The following is an 18,867-nucleotide window of genomic DNA, read 5'->3' as shown; positions in this document are numbered from 1 at the left end:
CCCCCCCACCCCCGTCACTAAGAATGACGTCAGCTACACGTTCCTTACAGGAAGCACGGTTGAATGCGTCGGGGTGTGTTACCAAGGGAGAATGCAGAAATAATGGGAGAGAAAGAGGATCTCAGTTATTGCCAGAAAAGCAGAACTTGCTGCATACAGTCTGTAGATTCCTTTGGGTAACCCCTTCAGAGCTGAGGGGCAAAATATAAAGAATGTAAGTGTGTGAGAATCTGAAATTAATAATAATTTCTTTAAAAGAGGTGAAGAAAGATGGAGAGTGAAAATGTGATGTTTGTCTTTTAGGAAGTTTTTATATATATAAAAAAGTTCTAAGATACAGAACTTTCTTATATGTGTCTAAGTTCACTTTAATTGAACAAATTATATACATATATAATTTAGCATTTGTACTTTTGGAGCATGGGGGAGAAAGTGAGAAGCATCACATGAAGACTCTGTAATAGGGTCCTCTTCATAAAAATAATGTAATACAATAGGTCTCACTGGGGGGGTCTGGAAACCCCCCTTCTGGCCAGCGATTGGAAATGGGCTGATTTTTAACATGGAGGGGTGGGATAGACCCCAGGCCACTGTGGCTTCTTGCAGAAAGAATCTCTAATCCTTTTGGTTTAACCATTAGGCAAATTTAGCTTCCTGGTTTCAGAAAGAGAAAACACACCCACAAAAAGAAAAACCCGGCCAGGCCCGTGGGAACAAGAAACTTCCTCCTCCTGGGGCTTCTCAAAAACCTAATCTCCCTCCCAGGAGGCCAAGTCCCTTTCCTAGTCAGCGGGAGGCTGGCGAGGGAGGCAGGGCACTGGGGACTGGCCTGGGGACTGAACACAGGCTGGCCGGGGCGTCAGTCTCGGGGACTGGCTCCTCAGGCAAAGAAACTGCACAGAGGCAACTTTGTGATTAATTCTGCGTCCACCTGGGGAAGTAAGCAGCCTGAGTGGCTTTGTCTTGTGTCTCCACTCTTGGCATCTGTGCCTCTTCTTCAGCTCAACATGCCTTGAGGCTGAAAAGTAGGAGCCGTCATTTTCTACTCACTTGGTGACAAAAATCTCAGAAAAAAGGTCACTGCTAATTGAAGAGAAATACCTCTCAGGACAACGTATCCATCCTGCCGTGTACGTGAGTGCGGGTTGTCACTACAGGTAAATGATTTAGCAGATTAACTGAGGGGAGGCCAGTGTGGGCTGGAGAAAGGTCTGAAATTTGGAGCACTTGAATTTCGGTAAAGTAGAAGGAGGGCAAGGAGCTGGGGCGCTATGAAAACGACTGAGCAGGATCCACACTCCTGAAGGATCCACACTCACAGCAATTCTTGTTTAACAATTTTGTTAGTGCAGAAGGTCACGGGAGCCTTTCTTCGTGGAAGTGTGATAATGCCACTATCATCTGGCTTTCCTTGTTTTGAAGGACAGGGAAGGGAAATGGGAAGGAGCACATTGTTCACTTGCTGCGGGAGAAGCTTTTAACACGTGCTAGTTCACTTAATCCTCACAAAACGGGGAAGGAGGAGTATTATCTACATTTAACAGAAGAGGAAAGTGAAGTTTAATTAAGTAAATTGCTGATCTTTATGTGGCTGTTGATAAGTGGATGACCCAGGCTGGACCCGTTTCCCCATTCTGAGGCCCTTTACTGCTTTACTTCAGGAAAATTATTTTCTTACAGTAAGAGATTTTCAGTTCAACCTCTTTGACTGATCCTAGATTTTCAGTTAATGGGGTCATTTTGCTTGTTTTTATGGTCTATAGATCTGAAACTAAAACAATTTTGGGAACTCACATTTATTAATCACCTATTGTAAACCAAATAGATTGTGGCTAAGAAAAAGATAGTTGTTACTCACAGAATGGCTGTTGATCACAAAATACAGTCCCTAGGATTTTTAAGTTCACTTTAATTGAACAAACAGTGATTTGTTGCTGAGTTGGTAACTGGGTGGCCACCGTGGTGGTAGCGGTGGGTGGTCTAGAGAGGGGAAGGAGAGACAGTACCTGCCCTTGAAGAGTCCGCAAGCTCTTAAACCTTACAGGTGATAGATCATGCAGGAGTGATAGAACAGACTAAGGACTGTCTTCTAAGACATGCCCCTGGGCTTGTGACTAAGTTCCATATCGACTGTACAGAGAAAAAATCAGAAAGAGAGAATGACGTGGTCTGCTGTAGATCAGGCAAGATGGGTTTTGAGTTAGGTTTGGAGCACAGGTGGCACTTGTATAAATAGCCCAGAACACATGAGATGATGCCACCATGTGACTTACAGAAGTGCCTGTCAGTGGCAGTCTTATATTTGGAGTAACACAGGTGATGTGAAGTAGGCCGAGGCCACGCTGTGAGAGGCTGCAAGGGCCAGGGTGATTTTTGTCTGTTGGCATTGGTGGCCTCTGCACTAGAGGTGATGGTGTTGGTGAAATAATAATTTCTAACAGGTATTGAGCATTTATACTACACTCTTTATTCAATACATATCATAGACCATTTATAACTGCTTTGTACTGGCAATACAACAGAGTATAAAATGGACAGAAATTCCTACTCTTATGGAGTTTAGATGCCAAAATAGGCAAATTCATCTAGAAAGCTACAGGGAAACGTAGAGAGAAAAGTAGGTGGGGAGTGTGTGGGTAAAGAACATGACGGTTGGCCCGGCGCCTGTGGCTCAAGTGGCTAAGGCGCCAGCCATGTACACCCAAGGTGGTGGGTTCGAATCCAGCCCAGGCCCGCCAAACAACAATAACGGCTGCAACCAAAAAATAGCTGGACGTTGTGGCGGGCGCCTGTGGTCCCAGGAGTTGGAGGTTGCTATGAGCTGTGATGCCATGGCACTCTACCCAGGGGGACAACTTGAGACTCTGTCCCAAAAAAAAAAAAAAAAAAGAACATCATGGTTTTAAAGCCTGGCTTTGCGTGTAGGTGTGTTAACTCATGGAATCAGGTAAATTGTAGAAGGTAGTCTTTAAAGAGTTTTGAATATAAAGTAACATGATGAAAATACAAAGTGTAAAGATGAGTGTAGCAAAGTCAGGGAAACGCTGACACCATGGGGACCTGCAAGAAAACCAGGTTCAACCTACAAGAGATCTCTTAGCAATTGGTATCATGGAAGGCAATGTTTTTCAACCTTTTTTTTTTTTAATCTCATGGCACACTTGAACATATAGTTAAATTTCCATCCATGGCACACTTAAATTATGTTCATCAAAAAAAGAGTAAAAACAAGAATATACTTACTGGACTTTGAATTTCTTTTGAAAATCACTGATGTAAGTAAGGTTTAGTAGAGAAGGAAGACAGTGTGGGGAAACACAGAAATTCACTATGTGCCTCTCTGGTCCCTGCCTTTTCCTCAGGCTAGAAATGCAATTATATTGCAGAAATGCCAAGGCTAATTAGTAACCTGATACAAAAGTGGGAACGGTGACTAAGGTTTTACTCCTTCATTGACTAAAATGCTAAGAAAAATGAAAAATTTTCAGTGAGAAAGATAGAAATACAACACAATTGTCTGTCATGCTGTTTAAGTAATTTTGAAATTTCTGGAATGAATTGGGAGTGGCCCCAAAGGCATTCATTGTCCCTGAGAGTCAGGAGTCTCCCCTCACAGCAGGGGGGCATTATGACAGGTAAAGGGGGGTTCCCAGTGCCAGGAGACCTGCCTCTCCTTCCCTGGTGCTTCCCCGGCGTCTCCCCACCGTCCCGCTGCACTGCCCGCCACTCCGTCCCAGCCTGCTGCCTGCTGCTTCGCACATTTATAAAAACGACTTACTCACAGGTTCCCAGGCATTCTTGGTGTACAGCTCTCTGAGTGTCTGTGACTTTTTAAGATGAGCCAACAGCAGAAGAAATATGTAAAAATCCAATGAGTGAGTAGTGAGGTCAAACAACTTAATAAATTGTTTTTGTTAAAATGACTTAGTACCATTGAAAAAATAATGTGCATAAAAATAAAATATAATATTTTAATGTAATTCTTAAATGACCACAGCTGCTCACTACTGATTTCACACAGACCTTGGAATCGTGCTGGACACCACCATCCTCACTGTCTGTTCCATGTCGATTTTCTTTTTTTTTTTTTTTTGAGACAGAGCCTCAAGCTGTCCCCCTGGGTAGAGTGCCGTGGCATTACAGCTCACAGCAACCTCCAACTCCTGGGCTCAAGCGAGTCTCCTGCCTCCGCCTCCCAAGTAGCTGAGACCACAGGCCCCCGCCACAACTCCCGGCTATTTTTTGGTTGCAGCCGTCATTGTTGTTTGGCGGGTCCGGGCTGGGGATTTGAACCCGCCACCTTAGGTGTACGTGGCTGGCGCCTTAGCCAGTTGAGCTATAGGCGCCGAGCCATCCATGTCGATTTTCAAGCGATGATTGCATATTTTTTATCACAACAACCAATAGAAATCCTGGTTTCACAAAGATGTGGTGCTATTGAAAGGAATACAGCATGATCTAGTGTTGAAACAAGCACCAGGAGCTGGGAGCTTTCATGGTGTCTGACACATGTCATTACATTTTTCTTTTTCTTTTTTGAGACAAGAGTCTCACTTGTCACCCTTAGTCAAGTCCCATGGCATCACAGTTCACAGCAACCTCAAACTCTTGGGCTTAAGCGATTCTCTTGCCTCATCCTCCCGAGGAACTGGGAATACAGGCGCCCACCACAATGCCTGGCTGTTTTTAGAGACGGGGTCTCGCTCTTGCTCAGGCTGATCTGGAACCTGTGAGCTCCGGCAATCCACCCGTCTCAGCCTCTCAGAGTGCTAGGATTTACAGGCCTGAGCCACTGCGCCGTCCTCATTACGTTTTTCTTGAAAATTTGAAATACCCTGTGGCATCCCTGTGACTTCGGGCCCTGCCATGCCTCAGCACACAGTTGGAGAACCATCCCCTTCTCTTCTCCTCAAACTTATGGCACATCTTGGCCATCTTCATTTTTAAGAAAGTAATTTGAGTTCAGTCATGACCTGTGGGGTTTTCTTTTCACTTTTACACTCCTAGAATGAGTTTAAAAGGACTTTCTAGTCCACTTCTAGGATCCTGCCACTGTACAGATGTGTCACTTGGTGAGTCACTGCTGCTTTGGCTTCAAGCTGGGTCCAAAGAATTGTTTCCAGTCCACATTCTGCCTTACTTCTTATGTGTTTAAAACTTTGTCCCAGGTTCAAATCCTTGCCTGGCTTTTAACCATCATACTTTACTCTAAGCCAGTGGTTCTCAACCTTCCTAATGCTGCAACCCTTTAATACAGTTCCTGTGGGTCGCAACCCACTGGTTGAGAACTGCTGCTCTAAGCTCATGAATGTGCTGTACCTGGAGGAAGAAAAATTTTCTGTAAATTTATCTATCTTGGATTTTTTTTTTTTTTTTTGAGATGGGTTCTCACTTTGTTGACCAGGCTGGACTCATACTCTTGGCTCAACTGATGCTCCCGATGGCCTCATGAGTAACTGGAGCTCTGCAGGTGCGTGCGGTCTGCCTGGCTTCCTTGAAGTCCTTTCTACTCTGCCACAGCCCCATGGGGATGCTGCCTGTGACCCCAGTCTATGAGGACACAGGTTGGCGCGAGTGCCAAGGCATTGAAACAACAGAAACACCACCGCTAGGTGTTGCTTGTCTCCCTGTTGTGGGGCAGTCCGAGAGGCTCCCCTGGGTACAAGGGACGGGGAGAAGTAAGTAGTTCATTGCATTTGATTTTAACTTTTCACAACTCTATTTCTCTATTTTTCTTTTCTTTTCTTTTTATTGTATTATTTTTTGTTTTTGAGATAGGGCCTCGCTCTGTCACCCAGGCTGGAGTGCAGTGGTACAGTCATAGCTCATGGCAACCTTGAACTCCTGGGCTCAAGTGATCCTACTGCCTCAGCCCTCTAAGTTTCTGGGATTACAGACCTGTAACCCCGTTCCTAGCTAGTTTTTCTTATTATTTGTAGAGACAGGGTCTTCTTGAATTCTTCAAGTGATCCTCCCACCTTGGCCTTCTAAAGTGCTGGGATTAGAGGTGTGAGCCATCATGCCCAGTCTACAATTATATTTTTATCAAAGTAGCTCATTGTGGACACTTTGGCAATGAGGAAAAAAACATAAAAACTGACCTACTGTAGAAACTTGAAAGTGTTAAAACTGTTAATTCCAACTTAATTTGGTATTAATATTCTTTACAAACTTTTAAATTATGTTATATATAAAAACTTTTATTTATTTATTTTTTGGAGACAGAGTCTTACTTTGTTGCTCTTGGTTTAGTGCTGTGGTGTTATAGTTCATAGCAACCTTAAACTCTTGGGCTCAAGCAATTCTCTTGGCTCAGCCTACCAAGTAGCTGGGACTACAGGTGCCCGCCACAACACCTGGCTATTTTTAGAGACGAGGCCTTGCTCTGGCTCAGGCTGATCTTGAACCTGTGAGCTCAGGCAATCCACCCACCTTAGCCTCCCAGAGTGCTAGGATTATAGGTGTGAGCCACTGCACCTGGCCTATAAAACCTTTTTATATTGCTTTTTAAAATAAAACTATATTATTAACATTTTCTTTAATAATTTTTTAGCTACATTTATTTTTTATTTTATTTATTTATTTACTTTTGAAACAGAGTCTCCCTTGGTAGAGTGCTGTGACATTGTAGCTCACAGCAACCTCAAATTCTTGGGCTCAAGCATTCATTCCTTTTTTCAGTCTCCTGAGTAGCTGGGATGACAAGTGCCTGCCACAACACCTGGCTTTTTTTTTTTTTTTTTTTTTAGAGATGGGGGTTTCACTATTGCTCAGGCTGTTCTTGAACTCCTGAGCTCACCTGATCTGCCCACCTCGGCCTCCCAGAGTGCTAGGATTATAGGCATGAGCCTCTGTACCTGGTTCTTTTAGCTATATTTAAAAAATTAAATTTCTTCATCTTGAAGGAGGTAAGACACATATCATTTAAAAAACAAAACACCTCTAACATAAATAACAGCTTTATGTAATCAGCTACTAGATATTATAAAACAGCACATTATGTGAAATACTGATTCAAAAATACACGGGCAGGTGCTTATGCTGTCGGAATAGACTATAGAAGCTTGAACATAAAACTCAGATGCCTGTCCTACTTTCCTGAAGCCACCTCCTGCCCCTAGATCTACCCACCAGATAAAGCACGTTCTTTCCCTGAATTCCAGTGTCTCTGGAGTCATGATTGGATGGCACCAGATACATCATGCACCAGCGGCTTATCCTATTTTATTGAGGTACTGAACTATTGATTGAAAGTGGAGGCTCTGTAGGATCACTCATTGCTGATAAAGTTCTGTTGACTACGCACATACATACAGTTAAGCTCAGGCCACATTATCAGATGTACTTTGCCTTGCTGTTTTTATGAGTCTAATTTAATTGTCCATTTCATTTGTCATAGATAGTTGTAGGCATATTGATAAGAATAATGACTGTGTCACTAAAAACATTAATAGATCTCCCAGTAAACCAGTTACTTTCCTGAGCTAAGGTTGTAGAAGTTTGAGAATTAACAGGCAGATTTAATGAAATTCTGTTGCTTTTCTTTTTAAAGACAGAGTCTCACTTTGTCACCCTCGGTAGAGTGCCATGGCGTCACAGCTCACAGCAACCTCCAGCTCTTGGGCTTAGGAGATTCTCCTGCCTCAGCCTCCCGAGTAGCTGGGACCACAGGTGCCCACCACATGTCTGGCTATTTTTTGTTGCAGTTTGCCCGGGGCCAGGTTTGAACTCTCCAGCCTTGGTGTATGTGGCCAACACCATAACCACTGTGCTACAGGCACCAAGCCAACATTGATACGTTACTAACTAAAATCCCCAATTTTCATTCGGGTTCACTCTTTGTGTTATAATTCCACCAATTTTGACACACGTGCCATCACATATATCCACCATTCCAGTACACACGTGTCATACAGAACACTTTCCCTGCCCCCGACCCCCGTGCTCCTCCTGGTCATCCCTTCTCCCCGAACCCCCCGCAGCCACTGGTCTTTACTGTCTCTGTAGCTTTGCCTGTTCCAGAACGTCATGTAGTTGGAATCATACAGTGTGCAGCCTTTCAGACTGGCTTCTTTCACTCAGTCATAGACAGTTACGTTTTCTCCATGTCTTTTCATGACTTGATAGCTCATTTCTGTTTAGGAGTGAAGAGTGTCCCCTTGTGTGGATGTAGTGTATTTTATTTATCCATTCACCTACTGAAAGACGTCTTGGAAGGCTCCAGTTTGGGTAATAAGGAGTAAAGCTGCCATAAACACCTTTGTGGCCATGTGATGAAGACCAAGGAGCATGGTTTACGGACCACGGGCGAGAGATCACTTAGTTTGGTCACAACTGCAGATCTGTCTTCCAAAGCTGCTACATTTCCAGCTGTCTTACATTTCCTCAGCCGTGAACAAGAGCTCCTCGCCAGCATTTGGGTTGTTGGTGTTTTGGATTTTTGCTGTTCTATTAGGAGGGTAGTGTCATATCTCCTTGTTGTTATAATTTGCAATTTCCTGATGAGATAGGACATGGAGCATCTTTTCGTGGGCTTGTTCACCTTCCGTATATCTTCTTGTGTAAAGTGTTCCTTTACGTCTTTGGCCCATTTAAAAAACTGGGTTGTTTTCTTGCTATTGATTTTTAAGTGTTCTTTGCTTATTTGGGGCACCAGTCCTTTATTAGATATGTATTTTGCAAAGATTTTCTTTCAGTTTTGGCTTATCTTTTCACTTTCTTAAGCATCTTGCAGAGCAGAAGTTTTTGATTTTAATGAAGCCAAAGTTTTTTTCCTCCCCTCACAGGTGGACTTCCTCCCCAAGTCCAAAGTCAGCTGGCCTTTCCCTGGGTTGTGCTCCAGCAGTTGGAGAGTTTTGTGTGTTACACTTAGCGCAATGATCCATGTCAAGTTAATTTTTTTAAGGTTTAAGATCTGGGTCTAGATTTTCATTTGTTTTTTCCATGTTCAGTTGTCCCAGCATCATTTATTGAAAAGACTGTACTTTCTACATTGAATTGCCTTTGCTCTTTTGTTAAAAATCAGTTACTCTATTTGCATGGTTCCATTTCTGGACTCTCTTCTGTGTATAGAGGATGTAAGTCTTTTTCTTACTTTCATTGAAGATAAAATCTATTAGTAACCAATCTTGGTTTGATTTCATCGGCCCTTAGTTTCCTCACGCGAGGGATGGGCAGGTGGTATAAATCACTCTTGCTGCTGCTTCTAAGCTCGTCTCATGAGACTACTTTAAAGTACACAGTCAAGGTGGTGCTTTGCTTATAAGAAGCATTTGGATCAATAGCAACAGGCACCAAGACTGTGCATATGTGTTTGTGTCTGTGTGTACAGGCAGAGTGGCAGACATCTATTTTTTTTTTTTTTTTTGAGACAGAGCCTCAAGCTGTCCCCCTGGGTAGAGTGCCGTGGCATTACAGCTCACAGCAACCTCCAACTCCTGGGCTCAAGCGAGTCTCCTGCCTCCGCCTCCCAAGTAGCTGGGACCACAGGCGCCCGCCACAACACCCGGCTATTTTTTTTTTGGTTGCAGCCGTCATTGTTGTTTGGCGGGTCCGAGCTGGGGATTCGAACCCGCCACCTTAGGTGTACGTGGCTGGCGCCTTAGCCAGTTGAGCTATAGGCGCCGAGCCCAGACATCTATTTAGAGAAGATTTCTGGGTATGGCTCTTTAATTTTTTTTTTTTTTTTTTAGACTGAGTCTCACTATGTTACCTGGGTAGAGTGCTGTGGCATCACAGCTCACAGCAACCTCCAGCTCTTGGGCTTAAGTGATTCTCTTGCCTCAGCCTCCCAAGTAGCTGGGACCACAGGCACCCGCCACAATGCCTGGCTATTTTTTGGTTGCAGTTGTCATTGTTGTTTGGCAGGCCCGGGCTGGATTCGAACCTGCCAGTTCTGGTGTATGCGGCTGGTGTCCTACAGAGCTACAGGTGCCAAGGCATGGCTCTTTAAATTTTATAATGGGATATTAAACTTAACAAGAAAGCATATGGATCTGCCCCAATTTATAATAGAAAATATCGATACTTAAGTTAATACCAGCAATGAAATATCAGATTTCCTGCCAGGCAGTTTTCATCAGGGAATATTTGGCACTATCTGGAGACAGTTTGTGGTTGTCACACTGGTGGCAGGGAAGGGTGAGGGGTGTTACTGGCATCTAGTGGGCAGAGGCCAAGGCTGCTGCCAGACGTCCTGCAATTCACAGACAGTCTCCTGCAGCAAATAATCTTCAGATGTCAGTTGTACTGAGATTGAGGAATCTTGTTGCAGAGACGGAGATATATTTATATTCAGGGACATGTTTTCCTCTTTGCTTTGGCTTCTAGATAACTTAGACTTGTAGATTTGCCGTCTACATCTAGCAATTGTGCAGAAACTTATGGTGTGGCATAACATTCCGTTTCTTTTAGTTGACTTGAGCTTAGATTCACTTTTTCCTGATTTCATAGTAGCTTCTATTATGTTGCATGCATTTATGTAAGTTGACTTAATTCTTAAAGAGGGGCATAAATACATAATTATATATGTTTCTAAATACAGGTGGCTAGATTGTAAATTATGCAAATGAGTCTGGGAACAAAGCTGATGTTGAATAACACTTCTGGATTGGTGGCACATGCATAATTCAGTCTGCTTTGAATTTCCTCTTCTGGTCTTTTAAATGCCCTATTTCCCTATTGTACATAAGTTTCCATGAGCTCATCTTGTTTTCATAGTGTTCCCTTTTATTATTAAGAGAAACAAAACCAAAAAAACCCCACTTGTTTCAGCAATCCACTGTTGTCTTCCTCTGTGTGAAATTGCTCAACTAAGTTATGCAAATGAGGTTGAGCCACTTGGCGGAGGGTTTTTACTGCAGGCTGGTCTAAGAGACTATTGCCAGAGCCAGGCCATGCTCGTTGGCAGCTGCAAACTGGCCTGTGAGGTTCAGGCCCTGGCCTTCTGTTCGTCTTTCTCTCTCCTGTGCTGGCTTCTCTCCAGCCCCACCAGCACCTTCTCTGCCCCTCAGCTCCTTCTGATTGTGGGACCTTAGTATGGCCTGGTTCTTCTCCCTCACTCTGCCTGGGCACCTTCTGGACACCCAGCTGCGCCCTCACCACCTCTGCAGAGCACACTCAGGTTTATCTTCTAGTTGTCAAGAAATTTTCCTGGATCAGCGCCTGTGGCTCAAGTGGCTAAGGTGCCAGCCATATACACCTACGGTGGTGGGTTCAAATCCAGCCCAGGCCCGCCAAACAACAATGATGGCTACAAGCAAAAAATAGCCGGGCATTGTGGCGGGCACCTGTGGTCCCAGCTACTTGGGAGGCTGAGGCAGGAGACTTGCTTAAGCCCAGGAGTTGGAGGTTGCTGTGAGCTGTGATGCCACGGCACTCTACCCAGGGGAACAGCTTGAGGCTCTGTCTCAAAAAAAAAAAAAAGAAAAGAAAAAGAAATTTTCCGAAGGCTAATAAAAATCTTCAGGATCTGCATTTCATTTCCCTTTGAATTCTGTTTTTGGGTTTTTTTTTTTTTTTTGAGACAGAGTCTCATGAGTGCTATTGCATCACAGCTCACGGCAACCTCAATCTTGGGCTTAAGCTATTCTCTTTCCTCAGCCTCCCTAGTAGCTGGAATTACAGGAGCCCACCACAGCACCCAGCAATTTTTAGAGACAAGGTCTCGCTCTGGCTCAGGCTGGTCTTGAACTCATGATCTCAGGCAATGCCCCCCCTGCCCCCCATCCCCCTTGCCTCAGCCTCCCAGAGTGCTAGGATTACAGGTGTGAGCCACCATGCCTGGCTCATTTTCCTTCAAATTCTTAGCAAAAAGTATGGGTTCAGCCACATCCTTTCCAAGTTATTCATTTCTACAGCTGATCAGAGTTTGAAGGACCTTCAGCTGTGGGTTCAGATGATATTTTCTTAAAATTTTTTAAAAATATTTTTTATTTTTGTATGTTAAATAACACTTGTATAAATTACATGTTATATATAATAAAAATACATTGCATACTTGTGTGTATAGTATATACAGGGTGTCCATAAAGTTTATGTGTAATTTAAAATAGCATGAAATTTAAAACTTTGAATAGGTATATTCAGTGTTACATAAAATTAACATATTGTGTATATGCTATACATCTACATTGTGTATATTGTGCTACACATACATATATATAACTTGTGTATGTATTATTTGTATAAGAATACATTGTATATATATAACTTGTGTGTGTACTATTTGTATAAGAATACATTGTATAGTTATATATACAGAATGGAAAACTTTTTTAAATTTTCGAAAAAGGTGAACTGAGCATGAGACCCAAGGACCTTCAAACTGAGATGTACACATATATACAAAGACATGCATATATATAATGGGAAAACTAAAAAATTTGGAAAAGCAAAACCTGAATCTCATTTCTTATAGAGGAGTACTGTGATATTTTAGCTTATTTCTTCCTAGACTTTTTTCCATTCATTCATACCTTTTCCCCTTACAAAAAATGGCATCATTCTATATGTAATGTTTTTACCTTCTTTTTACTTAAATATATTGTAGATGTCTTTTTGTATTAATAAATAAGATACACAATATTTTAATGACACCATAATATTCTTTTACAGTGAGGCATCATGTTCTAGATTAGTGTTCCAAAAGCCAATTACCCAAAGGCCAGTTTGATAATTATCAAATGTTCTGATTTTCCAGAAGCCTTTTTAATTCTTTATTAAATCACAACCCTGTACATTGATGCATTTATGTGGTACAGGGTAGTGATTTGATATACAATGTGAAATGCTTACTTTTTTTTTTTTTTTAAATTGAGACGGAGTCTCTCTTTGTTACCCTTGTTAGAGTGTTATGGCATCACAGCTCACAGCAACCTCAAACCCTTGGGCTCAAGCGATTCTCCTGCCTCAGCCTCTCAAGTAGCTGGGACTACAGGTACCCACCACAATGCCTGGCTATTTTTAGAGACTAGATCTCACTCTGACTCAGGCTTGTCTCAAACCTATGAGCTCAGGTAATCCACCCACCTCTGCCTTCCAGAATGCTAGGATTACAGGCATGAGCCACCACGCCTGGCCTGACTTTTTTTTTTTTTTTGAGACAGAGTCTCAAGCTTTCACCCTGGGTAGAGTGCCATGGCGTCATCATTGCTCACAGCAACCTCCAACTCTTGGGCTCATATGATCCTCTTGCCTCAGTTTTTCTATTTTTAGTAGTGATGGGGATCTCACTCTTGCTTAGGCTGGTCTTGAACTTGTGAGCTCAGGCAATCCACCCACCTTGGGCTTGCAGAGTGCTAGGATTCCAGGCATGAGCCACTGCACCCAGCCCCAGAAACTTTTTTTAAATTACTTGAATATTATTTCTATCTGTAAAAAAATATATTTTTTAACTTTTTCATAGCCAATAGCTTTTATTGATTCGTAACAGATGGACATATTTTCAGGGTACATGTAATAATTTAATACATTCATATAATTTGGAAAGATCAAATCAATGTAATTGGGATATCCATTACCTTTAATATTTGTCTTTTCTTTATGCTAGAAACATTTAAATTATTCTCATCTAGCTATTTTGAAATATACAATAGCTCACTGTAACCTTACTGCTCTATCAAACACTCAGTCTGGTTTCTTCTGTCCAACAGCACATTTGTACCCTTAATAAGCCTCTCTTCATCTCCCTCCTTCCCTCTACTCTTCCCAGCCTCTGGAAATCACCAGTCTACTTTCTGTCTTCATGAGATCTATTTTTTTAGCTCCCACAAATGGGTGAGAACATGCAATATTTGTCTTTCTATACTTGGCTTATCTCACTTAACATAATAACCTCAATTCCGTCCATTTGCAAATGATGATGTGATGGTTCATTCTTTTTCATGGCAGAATAACATTTCACTAGAATCTATGCCACATTTTCTTTATCCATTCATTCATTGATGGGCACTTGGGTCATTTCCAAATTGTAGCTATTGTAAATAATGCTGCAATAAACATGAGCATATGGATATCTCTTTGAAATACTGGTTTTTCCTTTCTTTAGGGTATACACCCAATAGTGGAATTGCTGAATTATACGATAGTTCTATTGTTAGTTTTTTCAGGATCCTCCATATGGTTTTCCATAATGGCCGTACTAATGCATTTTAATATTCCTCTGCCATTGTTTCAAATAACATGCCAACATTGATGTTTCTGCAATTAAGAATGCAAAATTTTAATTAAAATTTAATTTTGGTTTTAAAATTTAAATATAAATTTAGAAGCATCAGAAAGAAGTTGGAAATGACCAAAACATTCCCTATACATATGACATGCTGAAACGTTAATTTCTAAAAAGGAAAAATTAGGATAATTTGGCAGCTGTTTGCAGAACTGTCTGGCCCCAAAGACGAGAACCATCCGGAGATGAGGAAGAGAAGTGAGGCTGTACAGAGGGAGACTAGAAAGCAGCAGGAGACTTGAACTTCACATATGATAAAAACATGATGTGATATTCATTAGTTAAAAATCCTAAACGTGTAGGGATGGGTGAAGTAAGAAATGAATTGGGAACCTAGAAAGACAGCAGTGTCTCAGACAATATATAAGCTGCCTGTTAGTATGAACTAAGGTCAGTATATCCCTGAGAAGACTCAATAGTCCTTAGCTTTTAAAAAGAAAGCATTCCTCAAAAGGAAATCTTTAAATCTTTTAAAGGAATTAGATTTGATAAGAATGATTATATTCTGAAGATATAAAAATGACTCCAACTAATACAAACTGTTATAAACTTAAACTGTCAAAAACTGTCCCATCTAATATGAAATTACACGAACCTCACCAATAGTTAAAAGATATACATTTTGGTGAATTTACTACTTTGTAAGATGAAAACCCTCACAGTACTGGTCTTTGGTGAAATCAATTTTGAGAGCTGATTTGCATTCATTTAATCAGTGACTTATTATTTGACAAACAAGTATATTTCTGAATGGTATTTCCAACAGTCCCATGACGTACCCTTTTGCACAGAGCTTCTTATAACCCCCGATATTCCCTTAGAAATAATTCCTAGAAGTGGTGGTGTTAGGTTAAGAAGTTCGTGCTTTGCAAAGGACTTATTATCAAGTTAAAGATTGTATCAATTATTCTCCTGTGCCAAGCCCAATGATTTCATTTTATGGTGAGAAAACTATAGAGTGTGGTGAAGGCAGTGATCTGCTATGACTGTAGGACTGTCCAGCTCTTATCAAACATAAGTGTAGGACTCTGCCGCCAGACTTCCTGAGTCTCACATCCCCTCCTGGGCCATCCCCTGGGCCTTCTGGCCACAGCCACTTGACCCTTCAGCCCCTCTGCTCCAGACACCAAGTTCCAGGTCTTTGACCCTCATGTACCTCTTTAACTGTCTTGCAATTCTTTTCTGGACCCACTCTAGTAAATATGGTGATTAAAGCTGTACCCAGTGCGTATTAAGTTCTGGCAAACAGAGTTAATGGGCTCTTTGTATGCATCATAATTTCAGAATGTCTCAGTATCGGTTGAACTTCGTAAGTTTCTGCCACACATTCGTACAGGACCCCTGGGTCTTCCAGGAGCTGTGGTTATGATGTGTGAAAGTGGCTTCAAACCAGGGTAAACGTAAATAAAATGTGTGAGATTTGGAACACAAAGGCATAAATAAAATAAGCAGGAAACCATGGAACATACACTATCTCTATTGGTCAGTTTTTTTAAATTTAAAAAATAAGTAAAAATAAAGAGGAGACCAGCCATATTTTTTCCCCATCCCGAGGGACATTTTTGATTAAATTTTTATTAATAAAATTTGTAGACCATAAAACTGACCCTCTTAAAGTATCCAATTCAGAAGGTCTTGGTATTTTCTCAACATTGTATACCACCGGCAGTGATTTCAGAGCCACTGTGTTTTATGGGCTTTAGTGGGCTTGCCAAACGCACGCTCTGTAATACCACTACTTGCAAACAGCAACACAAAAAGCCTTCACAGTCTGTGACCGCTCGTTCCTCAGCCTGCTGAATAGCAGCTGTAGGGAGAAGGTCTGCAGTTTGCCCCCAGGGTTTAGTCTGTCTTCCCTTGTGACTCAGTTTCTTCAACATAAGAGCTTAGTCCCTCCCGCTGCCTCTCCTCCCTGCTCCCTTCCTGGACAGTGTCAGGTGGCTCAGGGCCCGCTGTGCCATCCGGAGGAGGAGCTGCAGCCACTGTCCGTCTTCTCTGGGCTGGTCTGGGCCACTGACTGGCCTGCTGAGATTTGACTGGACATTACTGATTTGGGGAGTGTTATCTGGACACACAGAGCAAGGTTTATGGACACAGAAAACTTCTGGATCTTCTAAAAACCATGACAGGCCGAGTGAGGGGACCCCCGAGGGAGCCTCCAGCTCTTTCCTCCTGACGCCTGCCGCCCTCACCGCTTCATCCTGCTCACGTGAGACAGGAGAGCAGGAGAGAAGTGGGCGCCTCTTCCAGACCCGGAGAAGTCTCAACCGTGGGGAGGAACAAGGACCCTGACACTAGCTAGATATTCCTAAAGCCACTTTCCACCCCACCTCCCTTTCCCAACTGACTCTGAGTGTCCGAGGCCGGCAGGTGCCTAGGACACAGGTTCCATTCCAGGCTTCACTCTCTCCTTCAGACTTCTCTCTCACTTCTTACAAATCAAGAAGTGCTTCTTCTAAATCGTATCCTCCTCCCTTCTAGGGGTAGCCCGATGGCTAAACCTTAATTACTCACTGGTGGTGATACTCAAACCATAGAAGCAGGTTTGCAACCTGGGGGAATCACAAGATACCAGAACAACATTGCCTTAACTGCCCCCAGCACCGTTCGGGTCCCACACAGCATCTAAGCCCCAGGGAGGGCCTTCTGTTGCAGGCCTGCCAAACAGAGAAACCCGGGGCTGAAGCCAGGACACCCTGGGTCACCGGCTCACCAACTGTGTCAACTCTGGATTTCTGGGAGATTTTATAAAGGAAAATTGTCAGAGAATGTTGGAAAATGATTACCATGGTACATAAAGAGAAAAATCTTAGTTGCTTAAGTAAAGAAAGTCTGGCTCCATCCTTTTCAGTTTTAACCTCTTTCAAAAGGGATTTAGGGAAATTGGCAAAAGAAGGCACTAAGTTAGGAATTAATGGAGCTGGTGGGGGGGCTCAGTCCTGGTGCCCTGTCCTGTTCTGCTCTCCTGAGGCTACTGACCAGGCTCTTCTGACTCCATTACTTTGATAGGTGGTTTAGAGAAAGCATTGCAGCTCCTCCAAAGACTTTGTTTCTTTAACACGAATCCCATTTCTGAAGTACGGTAAGAAGGAACGCAATCGAAGGGTATGTGAAGGCGTCTGTGTTGGCAGGAAGCACAGATCCCCAGAGTTTCAGAGCTGACACAGGAGTGTGCGTGAGAGACACAGGGGTGTGCGTGAGAGACACAGGAGTGTGCGTGAGAGCCGCAGGGCGTTCTTTTAGAGATGGAGTCCTCTGAGGGTTGCTCCAATCAGACTTGAAACTAATTTGAAGCTCAAAGTCACTTTGGTTTGAGATCAGTGCACCACCCATTGGCTTCCTTTCCCCCTGTCTTTTCTTTCTAAACTAGTCCAGAAAACTCCAGGGGATTGGGCAATTTAAGAAGTGGGGCTTTTGGGGAGGAAGAAGAAACTCTGTAGTTTCTATAGGACTGTGGGCGACTGTGGTTAACAACAAGGTATTGTTTATTTTCAAATATCTGGAAGAGTGAATGTTGCATATTCCCAACACAAAGAAATACTAATTGTGTGAGGGGAGGGGTGTGCTGAAGACCCTGATTTGATAATTACACTCTATATACAGGTATCAAAACATCACACTATATCCCATAATTATGTAAAACTTAGGTCCCAAGTAAAAGGAATAAAAGCAAGTTCTAGTTTTAGCTGAGACCTTTGATTACCTGGCACAGGTTCATCTCTGGGCTTTCCTTTCCAGGCCCAGAGGAGGAGCTTAACCTGTTTGTCCTTTTTCTGTACCTTGGGCTTTTGGCACTGACCCGAGTTGATACTTATGATCACTTTGATTGCTTTAGATGACATTGCAAAGTCAAGCCAGTAGATTACTGACCCGGGAATTGGGTTCAGTAATCTAACTACAAAGTCTCTTCTCCAAACTATTTTGCAAACTGTAGCGTTGTCCTTAGGAATTTTTAACAGAAAATTTCTATGTTGAATCTTACACCTTACACATGGATTTTAGAACCTAACCAACAAGGTGGTCAGTGTCCTCTCAGACGTTTTCTGTGTACATTAAATATTTATATAGGGAGATATGTATGGATATATGAGTGTGTATACATAATTTTTTCAATTAGCATTTTTTTTTTATAGAAACACAGTCTTATTCTGTTGCCCAGTCTGAAACTCCTAAGCTCAAGCAAACCTCCCACCTCAGACACCCAATAGCTAGAGTTACAGGTTTCAGCCACTGTGCCTGGCTAAATTCAGCAATTCTTGATTATCAAGAATGTCCAAATACACAAATTTTCCTTTTTAGCTCCCTCATAATGCATCCCCTTTAATGAACTCTCCTTATAGACACCTGAATTGTCTCTGTTTATTATATAAAGGATGCTGGTGGACCATCCTTGTGCCCTTGTGCAGTGTATCTAAAGAACAGGTCCCCTGAAGCAGGACCCCAGTACACTGCTGCTTCTTTGTCAAGCAGGTGAAGAACAGCAAATCCCTGCCCGGACTACCCCAGGCAGCAGGCATGAGCCACCTCGAATGGGTCTTTGTTCCAATGAAATAAAGACATTTTAGAAAGAGAAGTCTGGGCTCGGCGCCTGTGGCTCAATCGGCTAAGGCGCCAGCCACATACACCTAAGGTGGCGGGTT

The 18,867-nt window shown here is 42.6% G+C and overlaps 1 protein-coding gene across 3 annotated transcripts in view; it reads left to right on the top strand.

Moving 5' to 3' along the window:
- Positions 1–586: 586 nt before the first annotated feature.
- LYN (LYN proto-oncogene, Src family tyrosine kinase) overlaps positions 587–18,867 on the top strand; it is a 92,894-nt gene continuing 74,613 nt past the window's right edge. For 2 of the 3 annotated variants that reach the window (XM_023515403.1, XM_003793681.3), the window contains exon 1: positions 587–1,157. The gene's annotated coding sequence lies outside the window, so the exon portion shown is untranslated. Of the gene's footprint in view, positions 1,158–5,452; positions 5,471–18,867 lie in introns of those variants that run through there. The other variant, XM_023515402.1, reaches the window with a different exon arrangement.

Source organism: Otolemur garnettii, unplaced genomic scaffold (assembly GCF_000181295.1).
Source record: "Otolemur garnettii isolate 467f Iridium unplaced genomic scaffold, OtoGar3 scaffold00071, whole genome shotgun sequence".
NCBI lineage: Eukaryota > Metazoa > Chordata > Mammalia > Primates > Galagidae > Otolemur > Otolemur garnettii.
Note: the sequence above shows the minus strand (reverse complement) of the source record. Positions and strands in the feature narration are given on the sequence as shown.